We start from the raw sequence: 14897 nt of genomic DNA on the forward strand, positions 1-14897 counted from the left end.
TGAAACTAGACAGCATTGTATCTTTTATGTTACACTGATTGCATCTAAAATGCAAAAATATTTAGGACTGATGGGTCAGGGTGAAAGGTGCAGCAACAGACTAAATGCTGTACACAGTGACTTTGGTTGGTTTGGACAGTATGTCAACTTGAATAGTCATGTCCTGTAACTTTGTATTCAATATCTGGCATTTAAGTCTTAGAAAAACAAGTCAAAAATTCTGAGTAGATTTTTTCTGATAGTAAACACTGGCTTCTTTAGTGAAGTTTCCTACTGCAACTTCAGCTTAAATGAAATTTACAGCATTTTAGCTTCAGCTCAAATGAAATTTACAGCATTTTAGAAGATTAACTGAATAAAATTAACTCCTGGCAACATTAATTATTCACAAGTTTCCCCTCCTTTTGTTTTATAGTTTAAATGTTATGTAGAATTATTTACTCATGAATAAATAGCCTTGCTGTTTTTTAGACCTCTGTAATCTCCGATATATGTAAAAGCTGTACAAAAATAACTGAAAATATGCTACCAGTGGGCAATTTCTCTTTGTTTTGTGGCACAGAGCCATACTGATTTAGTTAACACTAGCGTACAGTCATCTTATTCCCATGTTATTTCACAGTGAATATCATCTGACATTTTATTCTCAAAGTAGTGGTCCACCTGGAAAGTGGAGGACTTTTTTGAATCCTGCCTAAAACCCAAAGAATTAGTTTCTCCTTTTACCTATATATCCTATATAGTTTGTGTGAATACCAGTAGTCTCTAAATTATGCAAGACATCTGTAGCTGGGATGAAGCATAAAGCAAGCTGTGTTACAAATCTACTCTAACCACTGTATTGATCTCTACTCACCCTTTCAGAGCATTTAATCTACAGTTTCTACAGCATGCCTGTTCTTCTAGTATTGGTCTCTGTACTTTTCAGTCCCAATGTTATTGCACAGTTTGAACACGAGTTCATTAAACTGATTACTTGTTATTCCCCTACTGATGCTCTCTTCCTAGTTCTGCACAGGCACCTCAGTCTTGACCCAAAGCAATTCGTTGTTTTCCTGGTTGTGGGATCCCAATGCACTTTCTGTCAAGCTATTTTAAGACTAACCATCAATAGGCCCTGCTATTCCAGTTTTGAATGAAATCTTTTGGTCAAACCAAGTTGTACCAAATAGTGACTAAGACAATAGACAAACAGACTGAGACAGAGAAATGTTTGCTAGATTTAAACACCCACAATAGAACTCTATTTGTGACTACACAAAAGAGTACTATAACAGACCCATTACTTTATTCCTAAATGCTTCCATTTTCCCCTTTTTCTAAAACCATTGACCTATAGTTTTTACTTTTTGCATTGTATGGATTTTTAACATTTATTTTTAACAGCACTTTTTTAGCATGGAAAGCATTTTCATTTTTAATCAACTAAAGTTTTAGCACATATATTCTTAAAACTTAAGCTTGAGCTGTTTAGACTGAAGTTTGTCTGAACCAGGAAATTCTGGTAGGAGCTGAGAGAAATACGATGTTGGTGAACAGCCTTTGATAGTAGCACTCTTTGGGTACAGCATAAAATATGAGATACAACATCTAGTTATGTTTCAGTTATCTTGATGCCTGTTTGTCATATTACTTCTGATGCTGTCAGGAGCCATAGGAAAGGGAAGATAAGGCAAATTTTTCCTGATTTTGGCATGCTGAGCAGAGACTTTAACATACGCTACAGAATGCCTCAAGAGACAGGTTGCAGACACTGAAAGACCTATGGCTTCCCCATGTCTTAGAATTATAAACCTGAAAAATTCAGTACTAAGATCTCCTTCTCTGTGTATTACTTTTTCTCTCTCATTCCTTGTTTCTATTGTTGATAATTTTTTCAAGCACTGAATTTAATAACGCCTTTAGCCTCCCTGTAGTGTCACACTGATGAATTCTGATCTGGGGTGTCCTAAATAGACTGACCTGCTGGACAAGTTAATTGGAGTTGCAGCTGGTAGTTCAGGTGGTTACTTCTGGTCATTGATGAGTACAGGGCTTTCAAATTGCTTTTCAGAGGGATTTTGAAGTTGAGATATTTTAACTTACAAATGGGATGGAGTCAAACTGCATGTATTGTCAGTTATCAAAACTCAGGTGAAGGGCGATAGCTAGTTAAGACAGTGACACACCTCTTAGAACTGAGTGACCAAATGTTAGTTGGTTTTTCTGACTTGTTCTGAAACCACATTAAACCACATAATACTTTCAAGTTAAGTAGTGGCAAGGTGGAAGCACATGCCATCTTTTGCTGAGAGAGGAAAGAAGGGCATTGAAATGCAAATTCTTATGGTACAGTTAGAGTTTTCCTTAGTCTAATCTCATAGCCCCCAGATTTTTGTACAATCATTAAACAGTCTTGAATTTATCTCATCTATCAGTATGAAATCAAGAAAAATCATTATGCACAGCTGTACTATAGAAGCGTCACAATGCAATTATTTCCTTGCACAGAACAGATGCATGCTGTTGGCACCTCAAAGCCAGTAGGAGCTGCATGGAGCTTGTATCAGCGGGAATTGACTTTCACATACATCACTTGGGGACATGAATGTGCAATGTGACAGGCCCATCACTACCAATAATTCATCTAATTTACTATGGCAAGGCAGATACTTGGTTGTGTCTGAAAGCCAACAGGTCGGTGGCTTCATCTAGCAGCTCATGCTGTTCCCAGCAGTGCTACGTTCCGACTAATAATTTAATCTTTCATTTGAAGTTCAGTTCCTAGCAGTTTACCTCCTCTTTCTCATTTTCTTTCACTTCTACTTAAAAATATAATCGTCCATTTCAGCAAAATTAACTGCAATTTCATGGATCACTACAGCAGAAATAAGGTTTATACATAATACTGTAATCCATCTATTTGTTCCCCAGAATGCAAATTGACTTGATGAGCAATTCTGTGTCCTATGTAAATAACCCTAATTCTAATTGAGAGTGCTGTATTTTCAGTGAAGAAGGGGGAAGGAAAAGAAGATTGTTTCTCTGGCTTTGACTTTCTGATAATTGTTCCAGGGTATTTCATTCAAATCTTAAAAAGTCTATCATATAGAAAATACAGGCAACAGCTACCTTGATTTCTTTTTTAATGAAAACTCTGGTGCTCTGCTTGTGCTTCATTCTTTCTTTTCCTTAGAAAAAGTAGTTTTCAAAATTTGGATTCTCATATAATATGCCAGACGACAATATCTAAAATACACGATTCCTCTATCTAGTAGATACCAGTTATCATATGGGCAAGAGTAGAACATAACTCTTGTTCTTCCATCAGTGTGTCAGTAATGTGCAAGAAGAAACACTCTACAATAGGATGAACAATAGGAAGTTCACCTTCCATGGCCCCTCTTACGTTCAGATTCCCTATAGGGATTGCCAGCAGGTGGAATAATTTACATGAACTGGATAATTGTCCTTGTAGTGCGGATACTTTTCTACTATGAATTGATTGGCATTTCCATTTCTTTTCACTATAAAGATGTTAGACAGTAATTATCAAGAACTGCTTGCAGGTTCAGAGCTAAAAACAGTGTCTAGAGATGATATTGAAAATAAAGATAACAGCTTTTATATGCTGTTACAGTTTTCCTAAACTACAAAGTTTCTCAACCAATTTGATTAATTATGAAAAAGTTACTTAAATGTCAATGGTAAAGATGTTTGACTGATAAACATTGAGTCTTGTCTTTAAACGTAAACTTCATTGGACTACTGACTTGAAGTCCATTAAGTTAACATAACCTAACTTCTCCAGGAGGAACAAACCTACGTTATTGAAATTACCAGGTAGTAGTTTTAAACAAAAAGAAGGAAGTATTCTTCCATACTGTGCATTAAGTAAATTGTGGCATTTATTGACACAGAGTGTAGTGAAGGGCAAAAACATAAATAGACAAATTTACAGAAAGCAAGTGGCTCTTAAATATAATTGTTCAAATACAATCTCTGGCTCAACAAGTCCGTAGATTGTTGCAGGGAACAATTCCTGGAAGGAATGTCAAGAGAAGGCTCACTTTGTTTCTTTTCTTCCTGCCCATTTTCTGTAAATAGATCTTATTGGCACTCTCAGCTATAGGACACTGAGCCAGATGGGCCTTTTGCCTGACCCTGTACACTACTGTAGTGTTCTTAGGTGCATTATGGAATCTCTAGTATGATTTCTTGGCAAAATCACATTTGCTTCAAAAACAACTTGTTTCTACCAGTGGCATCTGTCAGAACTGCAGAATGAGCAAACCTGCTGGCTGAAGCTGCTTCAGCACTTGCTTCCTAACTGACATACACCTGGGGTTAGTTACGTTGTCTGGGCTGTCATCGCACCAAGCAGCCACGTTAATTACCCTATTCTCGTATTAGTACTCATATAACCAGGAATTTGTATACACAGATTCTGTCTAACCATCTTCTCCATTGCAATTCCCTTCATTAATCTAGGAAAATACAGCTATGAGAGAGCAATATAAACGCCAATCTATTTTAATATGTATTTTAGAGCCAAAAAATATTAGTTTGTCTTGCTTATGTGCAAGCCACTAATTTTCAGAAATGCAAAATGGATGCTAATTTATTTTCAGTTTTCAGCATTTCAGCTCCTCTGCCTTTATATTCAAAAATATTTCCACTGATATGTAAGTCTAAAGTCAGCAGTGATGTAATTTTTCCTAAGTTCTTACTTGTAAAGGTGTTGGTATTTTTAAGTATTTTTTTCTGAAAATAACACGGAAAAGTTGGTTTTCCTTACTCTTTTTCTGATATCTTTGTACAGCTGTAATTACTTGCTATCTTTCCTTGAGCAATGAGTTTAAATAATCCCCCCCAAACTTCCTAATTTTAATTGACAGGCCTTCTCAAGTCATCCTTGATTCCTTCCAGTGTTATCCATATAATGAAAATTCTACAATGCCTCAGTGTTGAAGAAGCCCTGTCGACAATGGTGTCTGACTTTCTCTGATCCATTATTTATAAAATAATCCAACCATGTGAGGCACTTACACACATGCCTCCAGTTCTTTCCGCAGTTGTTCATCCTGTGGCATACATGATTCTATGATTCTATGATACCATGTCCATAATCTCAGAAAGAGAAACTGCACTGTATGTCAGTTCACTGATGTCTCACATCAGTGAACTTGGGGAGCCCCAAGAATCATTAGAGGTTGCTTCTCTGACTTTTACTTTGGCCTCAGAATAATTTTTCATAAAGTTCTTCATGTGCTTCCTGAGTGCCATAGGTAAAAAGTTATTTTGCATCTAGAGTCAGTAAGTGATGCCAGACATTTCTCGTGGTGCTTATTCTATTCTCCAAATCAGAAAACTCAGCGCAGTTCTGCAAATGTAACAGCTCAAACATGATATCATTCACTTAAAATTCTGGAGAAAGAGACAGAGACAGAAATAATTTCATTCTCCATTTCTCATCTGCATAAGACAGCCAACATTGGGATTTCATGGTAGCAAAATTAATGAACAGGAAGATCGAAGAGACTGCTTTCTGCAATAACCTTTTGGTCCCATTCAACTGTCCTTAACCAAAAATACAGCAACCATGACAGACCCAAGGAGAAAATACAGAGACTATGCCTAGCCTTTTTTGGCAAGACTACAGTTTGACATCAAACTAGAAGGAAAGTAGTTTGGTTCTACTCAATAATGCATGCCATAATAATTAAGTGCTTTGACATTTATAGGTTGAAAACACCATACTCAGGTGTTTCACAATGAAAAGTCTACCAAGAACACGGAGAGCACTAGCAAGTAAAAGAAGAAATGAATAATTTTATTTTCCAGTAAGTTTGTTTAAACGTAGCCTAACACCTTCAACTATTAAACCACAGCTTCAGTTGACTTACGGTGCTACTGTAGCTAGCATTTTGATCACACCTCTCACAAGATCCAAATGCAAATATCAGGTCCAGTGCAAGTTACATTACAGCAAAATGACAATATCTGCAACTAAGGAGAAGGGAAGGAAATGTCTTGCGTCAATCTGTTGCAACCCTTCTGCCTACAGAATTGTTGAAGGGCTCTAAACAAGAGCAGAGAGGTGAAGGAATTAAAACAAGAGCTTCCATTTGTCTGTGAATTGCTCTGCTAAACTGTAACAACAGTTTCTAGACTGATCAGCTCGGATCTGCCAGCTTTCACAGCTTGTATACTCAATAGGAGGTGCATTTTAGTCAATGCAGTAATAGCATAAAAAGGGAATGCAGCCTCCAAATGATTTAAATGATGCTTGTGAATTGTCATTTTACAGCTTTATGAGATGTTCCTGTTCCCCTCCCTTCCTTTTATTAGTTAGCATCAGGCTGGGTAGATTTCTGTGCAATTCCCAGCTGAGTCACCAGAGAAGGGTCCACCTTCATCATGTATCAATTTAATTTCAAGCCCTGACAAACACCCAGACTCAAGAAGGGAGACAATCTGTAATACACTTTATGAGAACAAAAGGTAAAAATATTAAAAATCATAATAAATGTTTGTTTTCCATCTGAGCCCCCTCCCCACAGCCCCACTTATCAGCATGCTTCTCCCGTCTGCTAGCTACCACAGTCCAGATTGAGGGATATTTTTAATGCAAGGATAGGCATAAATTTCAAGCAAAAGATCAAAATGGTACCTTTTTAATTTTTTAATGAATAGAGCTAATTAACCTTTTTATCAAACTACACACATCTGTAGGTGACTTAGATGGGAAATATATTGGTTTAATTAAGATTTCACAGGGAGAGACAGTTGCAAACACTTGGAACTGAGAGAAAGTGGGATCTTTATGAGGAGGGTGCTGTATGTTTTACAACTCCCTGTGTCTCTTTGTTGTTTGCACTTCAAATGGAGTCCATTTTATCTGTCTCTCTCCTGCTGAGAGAAGCTGATTTTATCATGTGTTTCAATGACGCTATTAAAAACTTCAATCATGAGATTCCTCTTTTGCCTTTGTATGTTTCTCTCTCTCTCTCTCTGAGTTGCACTGTGACATTGGTTATATGGCAGCATACATTGATTTGCTTTGTTTTACAGGTTGAGACAATCCTCCTGCAATCATAACTTGCTTTAACAGAAAACTTAGTATCCATGTTTTCCTCCTCTGGGTCCCCACTCGGTTTGATTTTTGTAGGTCTAGGATTTTGATGGGTATGCCGTGCTTTCTTCTGTTTCTTTGTTTTTAGTAAATGGTGAAAAGTTCAAGAGTGACAGATTGAAGTTCTGTACGCATACAGACATTGGTTATATGGCAGCATACATTGATTTGCTTTGTTTTACAGGTTGATTAGACAATCCTCCTGCAATCATAACTTGCTTTAACAGAAAACTTAGTATCCATGTTTTCCTTAGCTGGGTCCCCACTCGGTTTGATTTTTGTAGGTCTAGGATTTTGATGGGTATGCCGTGCTTTCTTCTGTTTCTTTGTTTTTAGTAAATGGTGAAAAGTTCAAGAGTGACAGATTGAAGTTCTGTACGCATACAAAAAGAACAACATGAACAATGCCAGCATATACTTTCCCCTCATTTCAGGAGCTCAGGAACATTTCAGAGGTGTAAAAATAATGTACTACAGTGACATGGCATTACAATACAAGTATTTTGGGGGCAATAACACACAGGACTTCTATATCGAAAAATCATATACTCTTAATGCTCAGGTGTAGTTATTTATCCAGTACTCTAAGACACTAAAAGGGTCGGATGCGCTAGGGATAAAAATAGGTCAAAATAATTGAATCATGACTAAAACAAGTTATTAGCCTAAAAGATCCTCCTCTGACCAAAAAACAAAAACAAAAACAACCCCACCACCACCCCCGAAATATGGAGTTTGGTAGATGTTCACATTTAAATAATATTCAAATTGAGCCATTGAGACTATAAAGGCCTGAATATAGTCATGCATTAATTCCCTGTCTTTTGCTTTTGTTTGTCAGTTAATGTCAGACAAATCATGTCATATACATGCAGCTGAACACTGTTTAGGTCTTAGTGTTAGTAGACAAGACACCAACATTTGATTCTTGCATTCTGTGCCTCTGTTCTTGAGCCAACTCTGTGTGATTAGTGCTACAATGCTGCATATGTAACTGATTTTTAGTTTGCTTGTGAGACTGACATCTCTAATGCAAAACAAAAAATATTTTTGGCTGAATAGTTGAGAGTATTTTATCTTAGGCCAAATGGAAAGTTGTATTTTGCCCAAAAATATTTTTTATTGCTTAAGGTGTTTTTACTTTTTTATTCAAATCAAAGTAAATTTTGAGATAAAGAGCTGTTTTAAACTGAAAAATCAGAACAGTTCATATTGGAAGCACTTAAACCATTTAAAATGGCAAAAGAGTAATTTAATAGAAATTCACAAAACAGCTTAATCCTTCTCTGTAACTTTTTGGACAAAATATATTATTAAGAATACTTTTTTTCAATATTAGATATTTCAATATTACCAATAAAATTTTGCCCATTTCTGTTTGTAACACCTGTGCTCTTTTGAGGGACACAGAATTTGAGCAATCTGCCTTCTTCAAAGTCAACAATAATTAGGAGTCAAAACATTTTTTTCTGCTGCTTTTGAGCAGCAGGCTCCATTTGGAGCATGGACCATTTGGCCAGGCTCTGAACCATACTCAAGGAAATGGAATCTCATCCAGATCCTCAAACAGGTACAAAGTCAAGAAAAGTGGCTTCAAGAAATCAGGGAGTGTAGATCTCACTGACTCAAGAACTTGATACTTTATTAATCTATTTCAGCTACAGCAAATGGTCCTTTCCTGGCTTACAGTCTACAAGACAGAATTTAGATTATGTTTTTAGGCTATGATTTTAAGTGGTCTTAGAGTGATGGCTGCAGGGAGAAACTTCACTTGATGTCAATTCCTTTTTACTTTTCTCTGAAATGCCTGGTGCCAACGGCTGCAGGCACAGTACCAGGCAGCCCACAGGCCAGGGCAAGGGCTGCGTTTCCTAAGGGGGCTTTCTGCTCTCCGGGAGCAGTTTTCCAGTCACCTATGTCCCTTCTCCTACAGGGCCCTGCTGGCCCCTGGCAGCCCTCAGGCATGATGAGTGACTGGAGCTCTGAGGCAGGGAAGAAAAGGTGGGAGGAAAACAGCCTTTCGGGAGGCCAAGCCCCAGCAGGGACAGGATGAGTGTAGGGCAAGGGTAACTCTTGCCCCAGTGTAAATAACATGTGGAGTTAATTACCAATGGGGTTGACACAGATGAGGACACACGGGTGGACTCACACCGCCAGGACCAGCCCTCTCATTATCCCCTGTCCCTGCTCCTCCTTACCTCAGGAAGCCTGAACAGCAGTGACTGTTGGTTAACCCTTTCTGCAGGAGATTCAAACTGCTGCCAATCTCCTGCAAACACCCACCCGCTTTCTCTCCTAATCCAATCAGAATGCTTTCAACCAGCCCTCCCTTCCCCCATAGGGTCCTTGCATTCAGGGGGCTGTCAATCACTCCCTAAGCCCCACCCCTCCCTGGCTTCCAGCCCCTGCTGTGAGGGACAGGAGACCCCTGCCATTTTCTGTAGGGGTGGTGGGAAGAGGAACTGACGGGGGGGGGGGACATGGCTTAGGGCGGTAACCCAGCAGTGTCTTTTCAGCCTTTACTCACCTCAGGAGAAAGCCTTAATTATAGTTTTATTTTTATGGCATTTATGTGGTCCATAAATATTTTGCCACCTGAAGGAGCCGTAGCACAGGTGTTGGCCAGGCAAATCATCACTGCTTTGGGTAGATCACAGTCGCTCTGTTCAGGCCATCGGCCTCCCGCGATGCACCCCTGCTAGTGACTAAACTGATGCAACAACTAAATAGGCAAATGTGCCTTTTCTGTGTTCTTAGAAGAATCAGATTTTCATACCTCTTTTCTCACAGCTTGAAGACAGCCCCCCGGTTCACACTAATCACAGAATCTGATGAAATCCTGGACTCTTTCTTATATCGACTCCCTCTTGGCCTGTGCCTACACAGGCACAAGATGGTCTTTGTATTTGCCTGTGTTTGCTTACAGAGACACAAGCACATCTTCACGTGTGGGTGCACTGTGTGTACGCACCCATGGACTCTGTTATGTCTAACGGGACGTGTGGCAGGAGAGGTGCTCCACAAGTTTGAATGCTGATAGCTTATGACCAGCATTGTCACTCCATATTAGAGAAAAGGGCACATTTTAGGTGACCTTTGATGGCTTGCTCCTGGGGATCACTACTTGTGTCCAAAGGGGCCAGTGCTTTCCAGACAGATATATTAAATGACTGAGCATTGAGCAAGTTATGGGGTGCCCCAGTGCATGACATGCAGCTGGAGCAGCAAACAGCTGTAGCATTCAGAGAAACTGCTCTAGAGCAGCTGTAACCCTCACAGTAAGAGAATAAAACCACACTAAGCTGAGTCCCACACCCAGCTCAGTAAGTTACCGTACCTGTGAGTTCCTGCGTGGTTTGCGGTTTGCACTGTGCCGGCTTGATTGGCTGTGCTTCATGAGGGAGAGGCAAAGATGCCATGGCGAAGACTTGTGTGTCCCGCATGACTCCACAGACTTCAGCCCTTGCTAAGCACTTGCGCTGAAGACAGGAGGCGAGTTACGAGACTCGTGCCATTCCCCACTGCTTTGTCTCAACACAGATCCTGAAACAGCAGAGTGCAACCACCTGCCTCAAAGGTACAGATCTGCTCAGCTGCTTGCTTCTTTCACTATGAAGTTTTAAGGGTAGGTGCGTTGGCTAAAGTAGCATCACATTTTCTGCAGAGTTAAACAAGTAAGGTCTTAGCTGCAAGGTTCAAGATTTAGTGTGTTTTCATTTCCACCGCAGGTGCATCAAGTTTTTCTCCTTGTCAATGGGGGATCAGGACTGTGTTCAGAAGGAGGATATTTATTGGAACAGAGCAACGAAAATAATAAATGGGGATTTTTTTTTTTTTCAGTCAGAAACACAAAGCAAAGAGATATCCAGATTTCCCAGAAACTTTAAGGTTGCTCTGACAGAGATCAGACTATTGTGTCTCTGAGACACCCAGTGTGATCATACCAACTGGGGCAAGATGCCTAGAAAGAAAAATGCTTCTGGCAACTGCAGATATGGCATCGTTGACCCTTCTTTTGGTGTCTCCTGTGGAATGTGGTGGGGTCTCAAGGGGCCAGGCATGAATGTAATTTCTCCTCAATTGCTTTTTACCGTTCTTGTAAAGCTTTTTGATGCATTGTAAGCGTAATATGCAGTATTGTTACGAGACATTTCTTTAGAATGGAGTGCTATAGAGCTGTATGGCAAGGTCTGTGTGTGTTTCATGTGTGTGTGCATAGAGAAAGGTCATAATACTTGACTTGTCTTGTAGTTAACCTGTGAGCAAAAGGGTATCAGTCTCCAAGACATGATTTAGTAGCACCCTATCAGCACAAAATCTTCTTAGAAAAAATAATAATCTAAACTCTCTTCAGCAGCAGCAGCATTTATATTTGTCTGGAGAAGAAGGGTTTTATAATGACTGAGTTTTTAGTAAACGGGCATGGCAGGAGGAGCTGGGTTTTGGGATGAGAAAGAGTTGCCCACCAGTTATGTTTTGGCATGGAAGACTGTAGCTGATGGAGCTAGCCATGCCAGTCATCCACTTGTAAGTGGAAGGAGAGAGAGGCCCATGCTTTAGCCTCTGCTCCCAGGTTTCTGAATAGGACATAAACCCTGGCTATGATGTGATGGTGAAATGAGTTGTGGAAAAGATATGGAGAAAACATGTTCCCTTAGTAGTGGCTTGGTGAAAAAATGCTGTTGGTGTCCCAGTGAAGCAATTCCCCTTACTTTCCTATCTAGTGACATTTACTTCTGTTTCTTTCTTGCATCCAAACTTGACAATCCCACAGATAAGAGATTAAACACAAAATAGCGCGGCGTGTCATTCCCATTTTTATCAAAAAAGCAGAATAACCTGGAGATGGATGGATAGGCAATGTGAAATGTACACGTCTAAACTTAGCTTAGTTTTGTTGTCTGGATTTTGAAGTTGTTTTCATCTCTACCACTCCCTTCCACACACGTGTCCTAAAATTGTTAAGACTGAGGGCAGTCTTGTTGTTTTGCCTGGGCAAAACAAAAATTGGTCTTTCACAAGATACAATTTTGTACAACTCCCAGAGAACCAGGGCTCTGCTGCTCAAGTTAGCTGTCTGTCCTGATCTCTTATACCTTCTTACATTACTTTGCAGAAGGTACAGCATGTCTGCAAGCTTGTCTGGTTTTTGTAAGTTATAGCCATTACTCTATAAAAGACAACACTTTTCTCTTCAAACTTTGTCTTCCTTTACCTAATCACACAGAATTTCTTTTTTTTTCCCCACAGTTACCTTCTATTCTTGCAACCATACACCAGTGCCCTCCGTTTTTGCTGATTCAAGGGCAACAGCAGTGAGGATGTAATCCCCTCTGTACCATGTTATACTTTGCCCTCCTTGTCAATTTGCAGCTTAACAGCAGCTCTCTAGCCACAAGCAGTATCTGAAAGTTTGGCAGGCAAGAGGTTGCTATTAAGCCACAGGTCTGGAACTACTGCTGTAGGCAGTCTCTTTTGGTTTATTTTTACTGCCTGACATAATGAAAATTATCTTCATTCCCTTCACTATGTTTCTTCCCTTAACAGTATTTTCATTTTAAATTCTCCTCTTAGTGGAGCTGTAAGATATATACCCTAAAATACACTCACTGGCAAGTTCAGTCTCTGATATTAGTCAGAAGGGCCTACCCACTGTGGCTGAGAAAATGCCATGTAATGGAGTATTGCTATCAACACTTGATATGCCTGTGTCTTTGGGGCTCATTTTAGTTTCTTTAGTTTTTACAATATAATAAGGCCCCGTCTTCCTCTACCTTTCTCCCTTCTCTCCAGAGTCTGGTTTTGGTTTAAGAGGAACGCAGCTATTCTGTCTTCTTTCAGTTCCTCAAATTGCTATACACAATATAACGATTGTCACACACTTGATCTGAAGCTCAGGGCTGACTGCAAGCCATATTCCAGTCAGCGCAAATGGTATCCATAAATCCCTTGATATCTTTCAAAAATCTTTATTTTGTAGCTCCTTTGAAGGACACTTCTTAGTCTTTTCAGCTTAGTTTTCCACCATTCTTTGTACGTTTGGGCAGCAGCAAAGGAATTATATTACCATCAGGGGTTATATGGCAGTAACTTTGCCTTTCCTGTATAAGCCTTTCATCTTAATGTCTACACACATTTTTGCCTATTGATGGGCATTTTGCCTATTTGCCCTTAAGACAGGTGAGTATGAATGCTCCCACTTTATAACTATAATCAGGCCCACGTACATGAATGTAATGACATTGAGATGACAGCAGCACCAAAGCTGTACTAGCTTAACTAACTTGACAATCTGCAAAAATGAACTGGCCTCCTGAGAAGGCAGCTTTATGGCTTTCGGTACCCCATTCCATTTACAATATCTCCATGTATGGCTACACTGTACTTTTTAGATGCATCCTACAGTACAGAGAGGTGAAGTGACTTGCCCAGGGATGCACAGCAAATCTTCAGCTGAGCTGGGCTTGGAAACTGGATTCTTTATATTCTTGCTTCATCACTAGACAAGGCTGCCTTGTTTCTGCATTTTATAGTAACAGTTTCATTTTAAACACGACTTCAAATAAGCACTTTTTTAAAAGAGAGAGCGAGAGAGACTTAACACAAACATGAGTAGAATTGGTAGTGATATTAGCCAGGCTAACAAGTGTACGTACTATAGTTTTAATGTTTCAAAGTACAAACTGTTTCCCATGATATAGCCATTCTAGTGGGTTGATGCTTTAATCAAATGCTTCTGATGTTTGGTCACTACTGTCCCATGGATGTCGAACTTACCCAGCTGGGTAATCTGGGTGAGAGGAAGGGCATCTTTCTTTTCTTTTGACTTTAGCCAACACTATCTCTGAAGCGTAGTTGCTGTAAATACTGTTTCTAGAAGGATTTCAAATAGATGGGAATGAAAAAAAGTTGTCTTGGAAGGGTCTGAGTTCTTCCTGTAGCCTTAATTTTTTTTAATTGTTCTGCTGATTAGAGAGCAGTGCTAAAGTACCATTTAAATAACATCTAAGCAGGGAACACTACCCTTTGAGAAATAAGCTTGCTAAGAATGGACACATTATCCTGGCCCTAAGATTACAGGTCAGTACTGTGAAATATTATGAGATGAAAGAAAATTACTCGAATGCCTAAATGAACAGTATGCACCAATACATGATGAAACTCTTTTTTCCCTCTCTTGGAGCTCCAAGATCCATCCTTCCTCCCTCTCCCTGACTCTACAACCTTTTTTACATATGGCTTTATCTTTTCAGAGCAGTGTACAGTACTAATTACATGCCATTTTTTTCCCTGAGGCACTGTATGCCTTACGTTCTCTAGACTTTCCTTTCTAGTTCCCCAATTTTTTTTTTTTATTATCTCATCATGACAAATCCACCAGTAACCCTTAGAGTACAAACTTTAACCCTCAGAGCTCTGGCTTCCTTTTTTATTTTTTAAAAAACTAGCTACATAAATAACATCATGTTTCCAGGTCGTAGCTACTCCAAGCTACAGCTGAGTTCTGGCACAGGAGAAACACTCCATAACCCTGCAATCTAAACAGGAATTATCTTAGGATGTGGACAAACTTCTAAAATTGTTTCTGTACATGAATCTGCCCTGGTAATTGTTTTTCATGCAGAAGTGTATAGTGTATAAAGATAGGATACTGGAGGCATTCTGTCTGACTGTACATGGCATTTGCTGTACCAGATCAGACTATTCATCTGTCACATCCAGTATGCTACCCAAATAGTGGTCAAAACATAATGATTCTGAGAAAGGTGACCGAACCCTCTAT

This window comes from Aptenodytes forsteri, unplaced genomic scaffold, assembly GCF_000699145.1.
Source record: "Aptenodytes forsteri isolate BGI_AS27 unplaced genomic scaffold, ASM69914v1 Scaffold284, whole genome shotgun sequence".
Classification (NCBI taxonomy): domain Eukaryota; kingdom Metazoa; phylum Chordata; class Aves; order Sphenisciformes; family Spheniscidae; genus Aptenodytes; species Aptenodytes forsteri.